Source organism: Mirounga leonina, unplaced genomic scaffold (genome assembly GCF_011800145.1).
Source record: "Mirounga leonina isolate KUSES-001 unplaced genomic scaffold, KU_Mleo_1.0 Mir_151, whole genome shotgun sequence".
NCBI lineage: Eukaryota > Metazoa > Chordata > Mammalia > Carnivora > Phocidae > Mirounga > Mirounga leonina.
In genome coordinates this window covers 19,284,611-19,301,777 of record NW_023270377.1, presented here as the reverse complement: position 1 = coordinate 19,301,777, position 17,167 = coordinate 19,284,611, and the positions used below count along the sequence as shown (strand labels likewise).

Below are 17,167 nucleotides of genomic sequence, written 5' to 3'. Positions count from 1 at the left end.
TTAAGTCAGACCCAAGCCTATGTCTAGGAATGCCACACTTGTGATGATAGTGGAGAGAATGACTATGGTGACAGCCAATACTTACCCAACACTTCTATGCACCTGACACTATATAGCTTATTTAATCTTCAAAACCATCCCATGGGGTAGGCATTATAATTTACCCATTTTACAGCTTGGAGAATTGAGGCACAGAGGAGGCAGGGAATTTTTGTGAAGCCACACAGCCAGAAAGAAGTGAGATCAGGATTGAAGTCTAGGACTGACAGAAGATGAATTGTCAGCTTCCTCAATACACTTCTGTGCACTTCCACCCTTGAACTTTTTGTCACACAAAACTTTCCCACTGTAAGTTAACTTTCTTGGCCTTAACTCCTTCCCTTACTGCTTTCCTCCCCCTACTTGTAAGTACAACAGAGGATGACAGAATTATCCTGGAGTGAAGGAGAAACACTCAACAGGAACTTGTTGCCAGGAGGGCCTTTTCAGAGTGGGGCCTGTAGGCCAGGCATACAGCCAATTATTGTCATGCCTCTTTCCCCCACCCCCAGGTTCCTACAAAATTGAAACCAGGACTCAGATGAGGATCAAAGTAAGCATTAGCTTTATTCTCCTGTCCCCAAATAGAGGGGTTCTGGTTTACTGTGTTGGAGGACGTGACTCAAACCTTCTCTGGTTCAGAAAGTTCTATAGGAAACTTCCTTTCTACCACCCTCTCCCACCCCCACCCCCACCCCCAATACAGATACAAGGATCTATCTGGGAATGGTAGAGAAGGCAGAGCTAAATTCTGAGCTAGTTAGCATGAGAGGAAGACCACCAAAAGCAATGACCTTAGACATGATCTCTCTAATCAATCAGTCATTCTCTCTCCTTGCTTATCAGAAAGAGGGCGCAGGCAGTAGATGAGGGCTATGGAGGGAAGAGCCAGAAGTGTTCTTCCAATTCTATTTCCTAATGGAGGATGTAGCAGAAGTCCCCTTTCCTCTACAAAAGTACAAAGAGCCAAGTAAGGGGTAATGTTACTTTTCCCAGGCCTTGTCTCTAATATACTTCATGACCGTTTCTCTGTCCCAACTATCCCATATGTGCAAAGGGTCTTTGAACTCCGTTTCCCCAGTGGAGCTGATTTTCCTTGAGTTGTTCATACTTTCTTCCATTCTCTTTTGAGGCCAAGGTAACCTTGAATCTTGGATAGAATATACCCAGGCCTATCACCAAGGCATGTAAGAAATGCCTTTGAGTGCATATAGATCAGTTAATTTAATTCTGTCCCATTGCCCCTGATTAAAATGAAGAGTTCAGGGATGCCTGGGTGGCTCAGTCGGTTAAGCGTCTGCCTTTGGCTCAGGTCATGATGCCAGGATCCTGGGATCGAGTCCCACATTGGGCTCCTTGTTCAGCAGGAAGCCTGCTTCTCCCTCTGCCTGCAGCTCCCCCTCCTTGTGTTCCCTCTCCAGCTGTCTCTGTCTGTCAAATAAATAAATAAAATCTTTTTTTTTAAAGATTTTATTTATTTATTTGACAGAGAGAGACACAGCGAGAGAGAGAGCACAAGCAGGGGGAGTGGGAGAGGGAGAAGCAGGCTTCCCGCGGAGCAGGGAGCCTGATGCGGGGCTTGATCCCAGGACCCTGGGATCATGACCTGAGCCGAAGGCAGACGCTTAATGACTGAGCCACCCAGGCGCCCCAAATAAATAAAATCTTAAAAAAAAAAATGAAGAATTCAGCACAAAGCATTAGCCCAATATGACATGACATTATCTGGCTTTTCTCGCTTGCTCAGAATAAGAGCAAGTACCCTCAAGTGGAAAGAGAAATGAGACGGGGAGATGATGGAAGCTCTTAGGGAACATTGAAAATCATCGCTGCCACTTGAGACCAGAGATCAGTCCATGGAAGGCACTGCTTATCTCCAGGGATGCCACATCTGCCTTCCCTGCAGCATGTCCAGCAGAAAGCTCTTAGCGTATGACCCGCCTCCACAGCCCCCTGGGAAAGCTGGATCATGAGCATTTGGGATCATTTCATATTTCATAAATGGGCTTAACTCACACTCATGAGGTCAACTGGAAGGCCTACTGGATTTAATTATGCTGGAAAGGGAGTCAGCCAGAAACGCCTCACATGGACAAGAGAGAGGCAGCCGGGAGAGAACGAGCAAGCAAAAGGGAGATGTGATGGGATATGAGTCATGCTACTCAGGATGAGGGGCTGAAACCATGCAGCACCCCAGGGAACAAAACACCAGTTCCTGAGCCAGATAGAATCCAGAGGAGGTTCTGGTCTCAATCCATTCCCAGGAAGGCTTTGAAAAGCTAGCTGGGTTTATACCACATTGATGAGTGCAAAATAAGCTATGTAAAATGGCATGTATTCCTGTGCCCAGATCCTAACAACAACAACAAATTGTTGTTGTGTAAAGTCACATTTTGTGTAAAGTCACAAAAGAGGTCAATAGACTTGACATCTTTCTCTCCATATTCTTTGCTCTAAGTTCTGAGTCTACAGTATGAGGCTGGCAGGTTTCATACAAAGTTGCCTCAAGGAAAATTTTGATTTTCCTTGGGAATGGGAATGGGAATCTGTGTGAAAGCACAGAGGAGCAACACTGACAAAGTCACAGAGATGAAATTAATGAGGAAATGATGAGCACATAGATTCATGGAACAATGGGAGGAACACAAATGACCAGCCCAACATAGGCCATTAAGACAGGCAAGGACTAGGGGCGCCTGGGTGGCTCAGTCATTTAAGCACCTGCCTTCAGCCCAGGTCATGATCCCAGGGTCCTGGCATCAAGCCCCACGTCAGTCTCCCTGCTCAGCAGGGAGTCTGCTTCTCTCTCTCCCTCTGCCACTCCCTTTCCCGCTTGTGCTCTTTCCCTTCTCTCAAATAAATAAATAAATAAAATCTTAAAAAAAAAAAAAAAAGACAGGCAAGGACTGAGCTCTTGTCAACTGCGGTGGCAGAGGCTGCTCATTTTCTCCAGCAACTTGTCTTTCTTCCTTAATAATAAGATTTTTAGCTGAGCATATTGCTACCCATAATAAAGATTAATTTTCCAGCCTCCATTGTGATAAGTGTGGCCAAGGGGCTAACTTCTTGCTGGTAAAATATAAATTCAAGTGTCACGTAGCAGCCGCTTGCAACCTTCCTTGGAAGACAGATGGCCTGCCCCACTGGCCTATTCTTTATCATCCTTTTCTCCATCTGCTACCTTGAATATGGATGGCACTCTTTGGGCCATGATGACAAGGGTCAGATTCCAAGGATGGTGGAGTGATGAGTTCTATGGAGTCTTGTTCCCCAAAGATGTTATGGAGTAAGATTATCACTCTGGTCCTAGAAAGTTTAACCTCAAACTTTGTGTTCAGTCTCTACACCAGACAGCCTATTCCCTGTAACAGGTGACTATATATTTAGGACCAGGTTTGGCAGCAAGTGACAAAAAACCTAAAATAACTAATGTAAATGGAGAAGTTGATTTCCCTCTCGCATAAAGCAAGGTCCACTTCTTGTATTTCAAATCCTTTTTCTCTTTCTCTAGAAATAAAAATCATCCCAGGTATTATAGTCAAGTCTTTTCTCAGAAGTAAATTATCCAAGTTCAACAAGTCCTCTTTAATTGGAGGCCTCTTCTCATTCCTGTGTCTCTTCATTGTCCACTCAATATCTGCCCTCCCACCCCTTCCCAGATCCCTTTTGAATTTGGGAGTGTGGAAGATTCTAGTCAGGGGCTAAAGTGCCTTAAGTCAAAGCAAATCTGCAGGAAGCTTATAGAACCAGCCAGATGACATGAATGCAAGGCCAGCAAGCCAGCAGAGGAACAGACTGGCTTCAAACCAGCTCAGTGCCCAGCTCCCTGGACATGACCCTCAAGGCAAGGCAGCCCCAACCAGAGAGAAGGGAAGTGGGCTCCAGCGCATGAAAGCCTCCATGCTTGAGCAGCACTGAAGGCCCAAGGCCAAGACGCAAGCCACTCCCAGCTGCTTCCCAACCCTGATGACTTGGGATCTCCTAACCCCCCGTGTTTCTTCATTACCTAACCCAAAGACCTCCCAAGGCAAATAAAGTCCTCCATGTAGGATGAAGTTATTGAAGTGAAAAATAATAAACTTTCATGAGTGAGTTTCAATTTTCACTTGTGTTTATGGCCAAAGGTGTTTTTTATTTTAATAATTCCTGCTGGAACAAGGGCAAGCCACATGCTGCTAACTTGTTAAAGAGATGGAGAGGGAGAGGAAAGAAAGAGAGAGAGTCCGAGAGAGTCCATGCTCCGCTGTAAATTTCTCAACTGCTCTGTTCTAATCCTCCCAGCTTTGAAATCCCACCATTAAAACCCTAATGATAGAAAAAGGGATAAAATATTATCTGGACCATGCTCTGTTGACAGTCTGCACTGGGCTTATTTTAGCCACGACAAGCAACTTTAGTGTGTGCATGTGTGCGTGTGTATGTGTGTGTGTGTTTTAAGAGCGAAACATTCATGTTTTATGGTGCCATTTCATAATGGACAGTGTGTAAAAGGGAAGGAATTTGGAGGAACCAGGCTCCTTCCAGTTGGACATCAGCTTGACCGTTGTTTTCAGTTCACTTTTATCTGGCAGAGTTTCTGTTTGCTTTTAAATGTCAGAAAAGGTTAAGAAGCCTTTGAAATCTGCAAGATATTTCCTAGACTTCTGGGGAGGATGCCCACTTAACAATGGCATAAATCAATTACCCCTCCCCACCTTCAAAATTGCTTTTTAGAAGGAACATATCTGAGGAATCAAATGAAAGACAAAAGGATTAAAATAGATGTTCATTTGTGGGCCTGAAGGAGTGAACCTAGAACTATTCAGATGTTATATTTCTCTGTCTTTTTCATCTGTCCTGACTCACATTTTTCCAAATCATGCAGATTCAAGAGAAAATATCCTGACTAGGAGGCTGTAACATAGCATTTACTTGGCCCTAACTCTGAAGTTTGCTGCAGTAAAAGGTGTCTCAAGGCCCTTAGTGACCATGGAGCTTCCTCTTAAGCCTAGAATGGGCTCCAGTTAGCATTATAGGTATTTAATAAAGACACAGGGACTGAATGACTACCAGCTCTGCTGAGTCTCAGTAGCCTTTCCTCTACAATGGGTAAATGGCTTTCAGACCACCACCAGGGAATAGAGGAAACATACCCTTTTTGGGGTTAACAACTACATTTATCGTTTCAGGCGCTATTCTGAGGTGCTTATGCTTAATCCTGTCAAGAATCCTTCACTTTCCCCAAGGCGGGGACTAACTTCTGGGCTCACAGAGGACTGAGGCCCATTGGACCTGAGAGCATCTATCCATATGGGTGTCTGCAGAGATATCCTTTGCATACCTGATCACCAAAGGCCATCAGTCCAAGCAGACTGCTGCTGAGCTGTCCCTTGCTCCTACCAGCTTCCAGTTCAGGCCCAGGGACTCCCTGTGCTGACGTTTGCAGATATAGATCCCATTCTGCTCCCTGTGGGCTAATACAGAGGCCTGAAAATATCAGTATGGCATTTTCTGCTGAGACTCACAGCAAAGACTCCCAACCTGAGGTCCTGCCCCAGAAGCAGGGCCTCTCCTTCCGGCACCCATCAAAAGCAAAACCTCATGACTTTCCTGTCCATTCCTTTCTCGACTTCTGCCTGGGGGATGTTTTCCAATGATGGTTCTCCTAGGCATTTTGTACTATGCTTTGAGTCTTCCCCTCTCCATTTCCTTAAGGTCATGGGCTTGGTAACTCTATATGGTGATGGACGGTAAGTAGACTCACTGTGGTGATCATTTTGCTGTGTACAAATATTGAATCATTATGTCATACATCTGAAACTAATATAATGTTATTTGTCAATTATACCTCAATACTAAAAAAACTAAAGCCAAAGATAGCCTTTATTTCTATTCTCTGACACGACATTAGCCTTACCTTGCCCTGAGAACATTCCACTAGGTCGAAAAGGGTATGTGTGTGTGTGTGTGTGGCACATGTTTGTATGTGTGTGTGTGTGGCGCATGTATGTATGTGTGTGTGTGGCACATGTTTGCACATCTGCACATGCATGCATGCATGGACACACATAGGTGCCAGGGAGGTGGATGGAGTAAATATCAGAGGGAAGAATTCAGTTAATATCTTGGAACTCTTCTGCTATGTTTATAAATATTCAAAAAAGAGGTGATGAACTTTTAATACCCCTAGCATTGACAGAATGATTTTAGAAAATTGTCATTTTTAGCTCTTAGGAAACAATTACGTAATCCTTCCGAGTGGTATATATGCTTTGTTTCTCTGAAATTGCCCCCGCAGAGTGATGACACATCTATGTGTTCAGCAAACTAGAGTCAGAATAGAGTTGGAAGGGACCCCTGACTTCCTCATGCAAGCCCCCAGAGGACAGCATCAAAGACACGTGTCCAGAGGTAACCTCAGGAGGACAGCTCACAGGACTTCCCAGCCCTCTGCTGTGGAGGTCAGGCCACATCACCAACCCAGGAGTAGGAGGTAGTGTGCTCAGGCTGGGTGGTCAACATGGAGAGTAGCAAGAAGAGGGTGTGGTGGTCCTATGACACCAAGGAGTCACCAGTTTTCCAAACACCAAGTCCAGTCCCAAAGCAATAGAGCTAATCTTGCAACTTGGCACCCTGAAAGGGTAATGCACGAGTCAGAGTAGCCTCACAAAGATATGAGGTGCCAATTTCCACCTCATCCCAGAGTCATAATTCTCCAGGCCTCGGATCACTCAGGCAAAGTGCTCTGCCAGCCCCAGGCCTCCTCCCACCTCCTTAATTCCAACACAACCCAGGGCTCCTGCCATAGCATGCAGGACAGCACGCCACCGTAGGCAATGTGGGCTGAGGGCGGCAGCCGGGTAATGGATATTTTGTATCTCTGGGCAGAGCAAGGCTTTAAGCGTGTGAATATCATTTTTTAAAGCCAAGAAATTTCATAAACCACTGTCTTATGCTTGGTATCTATTGATTAAGGGGTACAACAGGACCCAAAGCTATGTAAATTCAGCATTTCTCTGAATATGAGTTGTATTTGTTCATCCCAATAGAATCAGCTGTATTTAAAAATCATAGTATACAGATGTGCAAAGCTGACCATCTATTCAGTCTATGGCAACATTTTGTTCAAAATGCAGATCCCTGGACCCACCCTCCCCCCAGAAACTTGAGTTCAGTGGATTTGGAAGTAGAGTCCTGACATCTGCATTTTAACCCCAAGTGTGTTTTTTAAATGGTGGTCAGCTACTGACCACTCTTGAAAAATACTGTCCCAGGGGGGACCTATTTGAATTATCTGCAGTGGCTTTTAATAATTTAGCTAAATAAGGCTGTTGTTTTCAGCCCGTTAATACTTTGTAATAGTTTTGCTCATCATCTGTTCTTAATGTTTTCTGAGGTCTGTGAAGGTAACCATGGGAAATACTGGCTTGTTAGCTTGGTCATCAGACTGGGGAGGTGCAGAAGATGGATTTATAGTTTTTTCTGTGTGTCCGTGAATGCACATGATTTCCAGTATCTCTGTCTTTCACTGTAAAGGCTTTGAGCCTACAGCATGATTTCTAGCCATGCAAAGAGAAATTGAAGGAGGTTTGTGTTACTTCTTATTGGCTTCATACCAGTTTTACAAACTCAAGTTTGGCCAGAGCCATCCCCTTAATTGTGTGTCTTCCAAATCATACAATCCAGAGATCCATAATTGGACAGTTGATGTAGTACTAGAAGTTTAGCTGCCTTTCTACAATAAACATGAGGATGACCATGGCGTCACTGTTCTTGGTCTGGGCATAGCATTTATGTCATCCATCCAGGGGTCCAATTAGAGAATATTGATAGTTTCAGAATCCATTTTGTGTAACGGAAAAGAGATTTGCTCCTTTCAATAATGCCATGGAATTTCCGAACTGATTCTTAAAAGCTCTGATGAGTCGAACTTAGGCTGGGTTCCTGGCTCTGCATAATTCCCACATTCCTTGAGTTTTGGATTCCTCCAGAATTCATCAAGTCTAAGTCACACACTGACTCCAGTTCCTATGTTATATTGGAGATCTGAGGAGCATAGCAAGAATCTGCTTCCCTGGACCTCGTTTCCATTTAACTCAGAAAATAGAGCTCTTAATTTATATTTCCCTTGACAAACAATGGTTTAACTTACAGGGGAAAAACATCTCAGGAACTTGGACAAACTTAAGAGAACTAAATTAGGGGTTAGATAAAACTCAGCCTTCCCCCTTCAGCCAGGTTCTGCCATCTCTAGTTACTATAAACAATTGCGATTTTGAAAGTGTTGGGGGAAAAAAAAAAAAAACCACATACACACTGACAATCTCGCCCAAAGGAGAAAGGGATTACAAGGCCATTTTGAGCCTCTGTTCTGCTCAGTGGTGATATGGTTATACAGGACAGCTTGAGCCCTAGATGAGCAAGGACATCTTGCTGCCGTTCCACTGAGCCCCTGGGATGAGCAGTAAAGGGTCCCAACATCTGTGGTTTGTCTGGGAAGTCCTATTATGAGACGCATAGTAAACCAATGGAATAGTAGGCAATGTCTTTAGGTTCTCAGTCTACCTCTTCTCCCCACCCCACAGCTTCCCACAAGTGGAAAAGGTGGAATTTTGGTCTACTTTGAAAGCATGTGGGGAATACCTACTTGGTGCTAGGAATTCCATAGGCAAAGATGTTAAAGATAAGGGCCAGAGAGGATGTGTAATATAAGATCTGCCATCCAGAGCTCGAAACCCAAGGGCATTCTTTTGTGTTTCCTACACTTCCTATGAAAGAGGAAATTACTATTCATTTTTTCCCAACACAGGTGAACCAGAGAAGGAGAACTGATTAGCCTTGACACAGCTTCAAATCGAGATATAGCCCTATGATGTTTTCTGTTGTTCTGGAATATACTGCAGTAACCATCATGTACCCAAACTTTCCAACTTGAAAAACCTCACTTTCACCCTGGAAAAGCCCTCAGGCATAAACCTTCAAGGGCTCTTAAAGGCAAACTGGGCAAAGATGAGTGTGTGCTTTTGTCACCCGTGACATTGGTCAAATCTGTTTTCCTCCACGGTCCTTGTTTTCCCCATCTGCACAAAGAGGAAGTCAGACTAGACCCCTTCCAGATGAGACCGTTTACAGGTCTGGAAGCTCCCAGGCCTCAGGACTCCTTTCCCTACTCTACGGTAAGAACCTGATAGCTCTCTCTTTCTTCTTGGCTTCCCCACCCAGGGCCCCATACTCTCAGAGGAAAAGAATGAGAACAAACAGTCTGCATTACATAGTTGGAGTCTAGCTGTTATTTGGGTGACTGCCTCCTGGGTGGGGGTGGGATGGTCTTTACATTTTAACCAGGTCCCACAGGATTTCAGCATCAGTCCAGATGACAGCAGAAGGGAAGGGGAAGAGCAGACTTTCTGGCACCTTTAGCTCAACCCTGATGCCCCAGTGCTCTGTTTTTATGAATAACATGGTCCTAGAAAAGCCTATTTCACAGAAGAGGGAAGGAGCCATAGTTCAGAACCATTAGAAGGTAAATAATAAGAAAAGGACTGATGGGAACTATAGCAAGAGGAAGGATTTGAGCCAAAAGGTTCTGTTTAGAATATGTGGGGGGCAGGGTGGAGGGGGAGAGGAAGAACAGAGATGACCAGGAATGGCAGGTATGTATCTAGCAGGTTGCCAGTCCTGCAAAACTTGGCTACGTGACCACAGGTTCTCCTGATGTCTCAAATTGCCTCTCATGCAACCTCCAGGAGCTGCCATCATTGGTCCTTTGGTGGAGAGGTTGAGCCAACTTGCCCTCCATTAGGCTATGCTTAGCAATTTCAGACCTAGCAGACAGAAGTCAGAAAGGAGCAGTGCAGCAGCTCTGACATTTTGAGAACGTTAGCATGAACAGCTACCCTGGGACCCAACTACCAGAACCATTGTCAGACAGAGGAATGCATGAACCATGGTTCATTTCAAATTCTAAGAGGTCATTTGAGGTAAAAGCCATCTCAAAACCCCACCAACATTCCATCTACCCTCTCCTTGAGAACTTCCAATAGCAAGGAGCTCATCAATTCTGTGTGTACTTCATTGTTAGACAACAAAAAGGGCTTCCTTTGAGCGAAGGAAGAAGTTCCCTTTCTGTAACTGGGACCCAGAGAACCCAGCTCAGTCCTGTGGGGTCACACAGGGGAAAAATAATATAACTCCCTTCTCTGTGCCAGTTCCTCCCATTTCTGCAAATAAAACAAAGTTCGAACTGCCATCTGCCAAGCCCGTGTTCTTCAGGACTCTTTCATGATGAAATCTGAAGAATACCAGCCATTGTGGGAGAAGCAGAGGATCCTCCCATGAAACCATGAGACTCTCCAATGCTCTTCCATATAGAATGATCCTACCTCTGCTCCTCCCCTCTCCACATATGTCCACCTAGGGTTCTTCAGCAACTTCTATTGTCCTTTAAGGTAGCTTTCCATTTTCATCTAACTTTCATCTGAGTCAGAGAGAAACATAGAGATTTGGTCTCCAGAACTAGCCACAATGCAAGCGTGTGAGCTTTGATAGCTAGGGAACTGAGATTGCTTCTTGGTCTTTTGGCTAAGATCAAGTGTAGCATCTGTTCTTACCAGCTTAATAGCTAGGGAATTGGTTTTTTAAAAAATCCTGTTTTTGAGTGTTTTAAGTCAGATAGGAGAGCTGAGAGAGATACTTTGTTTACTAACTAGCCTAGGGCTATTTAAAGACCTATTGAGGACCAACAAAGTAAGTCCCAGAGCCTAAGACAGGCCCTGGACAGGGACAAGGGGCCAGGAATATGGGAATAATAAGATGAGGACCGGAGCATAGCCAAATTTTCTCAACAATCAGGGATATACAAAAGTAGGGAAAAAGGAAGTTATCTTTCAGGTCATTCCTTTTATCTTCCTGGGTACTTTGTTCCCAGCCTCTTCCCACTGCCAGCAACAGGGACTGGTGTATTTAGGTGCTCCATAAATGTATGTGAAATAAATGAATCTTTCATCAAAACCCATTAAAAGCTCTAGGTTTGCATCATTTACCATTTACATGACCGACATTTATTAAGCACCAACAGCATTCTAGGCACTGTGTCAGACACTGAAGAGTTTATAAGTAAATGTGACATGAGCTCAGAGCTCAAATCCTGGTTGGGTAGGTGAGATATTTACCCAAGAGGCAGTAAGCACATAAAGATGTGATCAAGATTAGACAGGGTGGATGCTAAACATAGGGAGATGTTATAAAGGGGGTTAGCAGAAAGGCTTCATGGGAAATGACTCACTTCAACTCATCTTACTCTGTTAAACTTGAAGCTTGATATCCCCTCCTCAATTACAAGAACTCAGTCTGATTATTCAAACTAAAATACTTAGACAAGACTTTCCAGTCAGAACTGGAGGGAGAACTTTTCCCATGGAGGGTCCTTGTTTCTGGCTCCCTCTCCACTTCCTGGCAAGACCTCAGTTGGCGCTCCTCTGGACGACCCACCCTATTGTAAACTTCTCCCTGGCAGCTCACCTTCTCCCTGGGTTTGCAACTGGGAATCTCATACCTGCCTGCAGCCAAAAGATTTCAGGAAATGGTGCTTTGGAAACACATCTTTAAAATGAAAACAGATAAAGCAGCTGGCAGTGGAGCCAAGGAAAACTCTACTCTTTGTGAAAAGCAAGCAGTTTGTTGGCACTGAAAACCTACCTGCTCTAAGCCACCACCACATCCTCTAATAAATGCACTAGCACGCACAAAGACACACGTACACACAAATGCTCAGTGAGTGGACTACAGAATATGCCCTTGAAAACTTGAGAAACTCACTTGTGATGCACTTCGGCTGCTAGAGCCTCCAACCCTTCGAAGCTCTAACCTACCAGGCCTGGGTCACACACTTCTTTCTGGAGAAACATTTATGGCTTCCTCCTCCACAATGCAGAAAATTTAAACCAAGTTGAGTGGAATTTTTGTAGGCATTTCTAAGTTAGATGCACTGTTTAGCAATTATCACCTATAAGCCCTGAGGGTTGTGTTTCTAATGTAGTAAAAAAAAAAAATAGAAGATGACCGGAGTAGGGACCATTTCATCTACTAGGATGGCTTTAGTAAGCTGATCCTCACTTTGTGGAAGGCAGCTGCACCCTGCCAGGAAATGTCATTTAAATAATATCCCCTTGCATGGCTATAATACATTCCAATTTATAAAGTGCTTCCACTTGGCCAAGCCTCCCAACAGACCTGAGTAAATTGGCCAGGATACTCATCATAGCCTCATGCAGATGAGGACACTGATGAGAAGATGATGAGTGTCTTGCTTGAGCACAAACACGTGGGAAGGAAGCAGCCAACACATCTTCCTGCACTGCATCCAGGCCTCTGTCCATCACCACATGCACTTTGCTTCTGCAGGGGCTCAGAGCTGCTCATAATTTGAACATCAGGTAATTCAACAACCTTGGAATGTATCCTGAATATAGCTAAGTTTCTTGGAATCCCATCTCCAAAAGTGAAAGTACCCCAAATCACAAAACTGAATTATACATGTTGTTCTTTGGGTTTGTTTTGTTTTGTTTTTTTTAAGATTTTATTTATTTATTTGAAAGAGAGAGCGAGCATGAGCAGGGGGAGGGGCAGAAGGACAACCGACACAGGGCTCAATCCCAGGACCCTGAGATCATGACCTGAGTTGAAAGCAGACACTTAACTGACAGAGCCACCCAGGCACCCTGTTCTTTGAGTTTCTCTAAAGAAACTGCACAGGTGTTTTCCCGCTGGAAATTCAGAACACACAGAGAACTTCCTCTGAATCCTCTTTACATATCCCTCCTCTCTCCAGTATGTGCCACTGCCACCATGGCAGCAGAAAAGAGCCTCTCTCTCTCTCTCTCTTTCTATCCCTATTCTCTCATTTTCACAGTCTCACATTTACCCTCTGCATTTCTTGTTCTCTGTGTCTGACCTTGTAGGAGGGCACAGACTAGAGGTCCAAGCTGAGTGGGAAGCACTGACTAACTCTGGCATCCCTTGATAAGCTGGAATGACAGAGATGACAAGGGGCCCCAATTCTGGGAGCGTGTTGGCAGGAACACGCCACAACACAGACACAGTTCAACACATCACTGGGCCCAGCCCCATCTAGGCGCAAAAGTAAAACTCATCGTGCAGGCAGGGAAGAAATCTGCCATTTACTGAGCTGATAGCACACTAGAGTTATAGTCACTGGCAATACAAGAGACAAGATGCTGACACTATCCCCCTATGGGAAGAAGAGCAGAGAGCCAAGTGGAAAAGCATGAGTATTTACTAAAAGGCAAATGTAGAAATATCCTCAGGGGGAAATGAGCCTCACATGAGGAAGAAAGGGATTAACCCCAAAGTGTCCAAGCACCAGGGAGCCACTGAAGCTGCTAAGAAGAACCCCAGCGACCCATGATCTGCCCCTATTGTCAGCCCAGGTGAAAGCAGACCAAGAAGCAGAAGTTTTTATTTCTTTAGGATTAGTCCACGAATCCAGCGTTGCCCAGGCCCTTTGGCCACTGCCTGTGATTATCTGCTTCCCACCCATGCTGTAAGTTCTCTGAAGACAAGTTCTAAAACACCTTTGTAACCTCAGTATCTGGTACAGCGCCTGGATTCTTAGAAAATAAGAAACAAATAAAGAAAAGGAAGATGGGGGTAGAAGAATGTCTCTAGTCATTACTATTTCAGCTCCACTAATAAAAGATGGGAAAACTTCTGTCTTTCCACAAATGTGATTGTCCCTGGTTCTTGCAATCATGAAGCTATATTAGGATTGTCAGTATCTTACAATGAGTTTTTGGATCTTAATCTATCTTCACTGTAGAATGGTTTTGGGAGCCAGACTCAAGGGAATTATTTGGGTTCATAGAGTGAGTCTTGCCTTTGGGACTCTAGGAAAGCCATGTGACTGGCTGTAACCTTGAAGGTACTAGATGTCCCTTTAGGGATATTATTATCCAGAGTATGATGAGTTATTAGGATGATGATTTTCCTGTTTATCATCAGATTCATTGCCATGTCTGCTCTGTCCTGTTCTGCATTATAGGGGGCTGACCCCTGCTTGCTACATTTCCCAAACTTCATTCCAACTGGCTTCTGATTAAGGTTGACCAATTTCCTTCCTGGGGGAAGGAAAAAGTCCAGGTACTCCCCTCATTCCATATTTTAGGAGACATCCCAACAGCAGCTTAGTCTCCTTTGGGGTCCCACTTCCACCAGTAACGCTCTCCCTCTACAGTTCTAGCTTCTAAACTCTGGTAACACCACCTCCCCTCCCCATCACTCCAGCCCTAGAGGTAATAGTGGCATCCTGCTAATCTAGGGCTTGCTTCACCCATGTGCCCTTTTAGTTCTATTAACCCTAATATGTAGCTAGTTTCCCATATTAAGGTTCCTCTTTTAACCTATCTGGCATAGGTTATGTTTTTCTGGAGGGACCCTGACTAATACAGTTAACATTTTATATGAACCTTTCTCAGCTCCTACTACTCTGCCTAGACCATGAGGAATTAAAAACTATATATAAGTGTAATGACAAAGGGTCTTTGGGTTCAACCAACTTCCTGAACTAGGTGATAACCTGGCTGGAGGAGCTCAGAGAGTGCGTGCCAGTACCACGTAACGAGTTCTCCAAGAGAGAAAATCCCTGATTTATAGCATTTGCCAATTTCTGTATTAAGCCCTCCCACCGTGGCTAACTTAAGCTACCAACACAACGTCACTGAATGTGGAGTTGGAAAGAAACACAGACACACAGTGATGGGGCGCCTGGGTGGCTCAGTCAGTTAAGCGTCTACCTTCAGCTCAGGCCATGATCCCAGGGTCCTGCTCCCTGCTCAGCAGGGATTCATTCTTCTTCTCCCTCTCCCTCCCTTCACTCATGCTTGCTCTCTCTCTCTCTCTCACTGTCTCTCTAATAAATAAAATTTAAAAAAAAAAAAGGAAACACACAGTGAAGTTGAGATGCAGCCAGTTTGCTAGACATCTGAGGAGCAACAACCATGTGCCCTGAGGCAGCTGAGTGAGAAGGGTGCGTAGGCAAGTGTGCAACTGCTCTAAGTAAAAGAGAGAACTTTGGGAGACTTCAGAGAGTGGAGAGAATCCCAGGAATGGAGAAACAGCAGGAGAGTTGAAAATCGAATCAAGAAGAAATGTCAAATACTTGGGGAGTACAGCGGTAAGAGTTGTGAGCTGTAGTATCTTCCTAGAGAGCTGTGGAATCAACAGGAAAATACTCCTTGTCAGTAATATGTTGGGGAGTTGAGATTATTTGGGGGCGAATGAAAGAGCTGAAGGAGCTGCCCAAGAAGGACCCAACCACAGGGAGTGTTACAATGGATCATAGAGAGGTGTTGTTACAAGGGTCCTCAGTGTATCAATTCCAACAGCATCATTTAACAGATAAGGACACTTGAGCCAAGAAAGGCCACTCAGGCAGACAGTGGCAGAATCCAGACTAAATCTCAGATTTCCTGACACGACCATTCATTCCTTCATTCAGCAAATATTGCTCGACAGTGGAAGCATTACAAGCAAGCATTGCAGACATGGTCCTTGCCTTCAAGGACCTTACTACCCAGTACCAGAAAAAGGGATTAAATAGCTTATCAGTTTGTAACTACTTTTTCAGGTGATAAGGTCTCTGAAGGAAATTACAGAACACTTGGAGAGACCTTACATGAAGACTTTATGTAGACCTAGGGGTAAAGGAAGGCATCTCTGAGGAGGTGACACTGAGCTGAGACAAGAATGAAGAAGATGAGTCTATTAGGTAAAGACCAGGGGAAAGAAGTTTCCAGGTAGAGCTACATTACATGCAGTGGTTCTGTTTCAGGATTTGAGTCCCCAGATAAATACCACTTATGTAGCAGGTCTTATCTTTCATCGCCAGACAGCCCCAAAATGTGTTGAAACCTATAAGTCCTGAGTTAGAAATAATATAAAACTTTATCATAATATAGTATCTTAAATTTAGGTGCAAATACAATAGTATGACTGGCTTTTACCCATATACTGTGGAATGAAAACTGGTGGGTGTCTTGAGCCTGGGCAGTGTCACCTGGAATGCTTAACCTCTCTCAATCACTATACCCCACCACCCCACACCCAAGTGAAGCCCCTGCAGAGCTCTCTCTGTAAGGAAAACCGAGGTAAAACACATTCTCCAGACCATGTCTTTGTACTTTTACTTGCTGAAACCCACCGGTGATGTCCCTTTGTTTTCCCTGACTGATTGAGGTAGATAACACTCCTGGGGAGCCCACAAGTTCCTGGAACAATGGCCCACTCCTCTCTCTACCTGCAGGGGTGAAAGCTGTGGCCCAACCCTTCCTCTTGGGCTCCTCCCCCCAGACACTTTCCCCTCCAACTTGATCTTCTGAGGTTGGGAGGAGGCATTAAATCTCACCTTTGCTTTCATGTTGAGCAGGTCCATCATATCATACTTCTCAGTCAGTCATTCTCTCATTTTACTTTCAAATATCAACTTCAGCCAGGTTTACCTTCAGCCTTTCATGACCCCTCCAGACCTTAACTTGGGACAGAACAAACACCACCACCACTACACCTCAGACAGACTTACTACAAAACATTTGGATCAATTTCATTTCTCTCTTCTCTAAAATGGATGCATACTTTGCATGGAAGTAGCTGTAAAGAAAAACAAATAACCCATTTGTAAATGCTCTGGATTTCTTCCTGAAACACCATCTGGATAGCCTAGTTCTATAATCCCGTGGATAAGATTGTGACGTCTTTTGTGAGAAATGCTTGTTTCCAAAAGGCCAAAATTCCAGCCTACTAATATTTTATAACTTTTGGCATGTTGCTTGAGTTCCTTCAGACTCAGTTTCTTTCCTTTGCAAAATGGGATAAATAATACTGGCACCATAGGAACAATTCCTAAAATAATTTTGTGCATTTTAGAAGGAAAGACATCAGGGACATCCAAGTTTTTTGTGATTTTTTTTTTCTTTATATAGAATTACTTTGACTAGAGGCAGGGGCTTTAAAAATTCAAGTGGGGAACTCAGCAAAGAGATGCACACAAATCATTGTGTTTCTTTTCCACATATGGTATGGCTGTGCACTGCGATGTCAAGGATAAGCACTTTTCATCAGCATTTTTAAAATGTGC

At 44.2% G+C, this 17,167-nt stretch overlaps 1 pseudogene; it reads left to right on the top strand.

Annotated features, from left to right (window-relative positions):
- The first annotated feature begins 10,579 nt into the window (after positions 1–10,579).
- On the top strand, positions 10,580–10,714 carry LOC118012783 (annotated as a pseudogene).
- Positions 10,715–17,167: the final 6,453 nt, after the last annotated feature.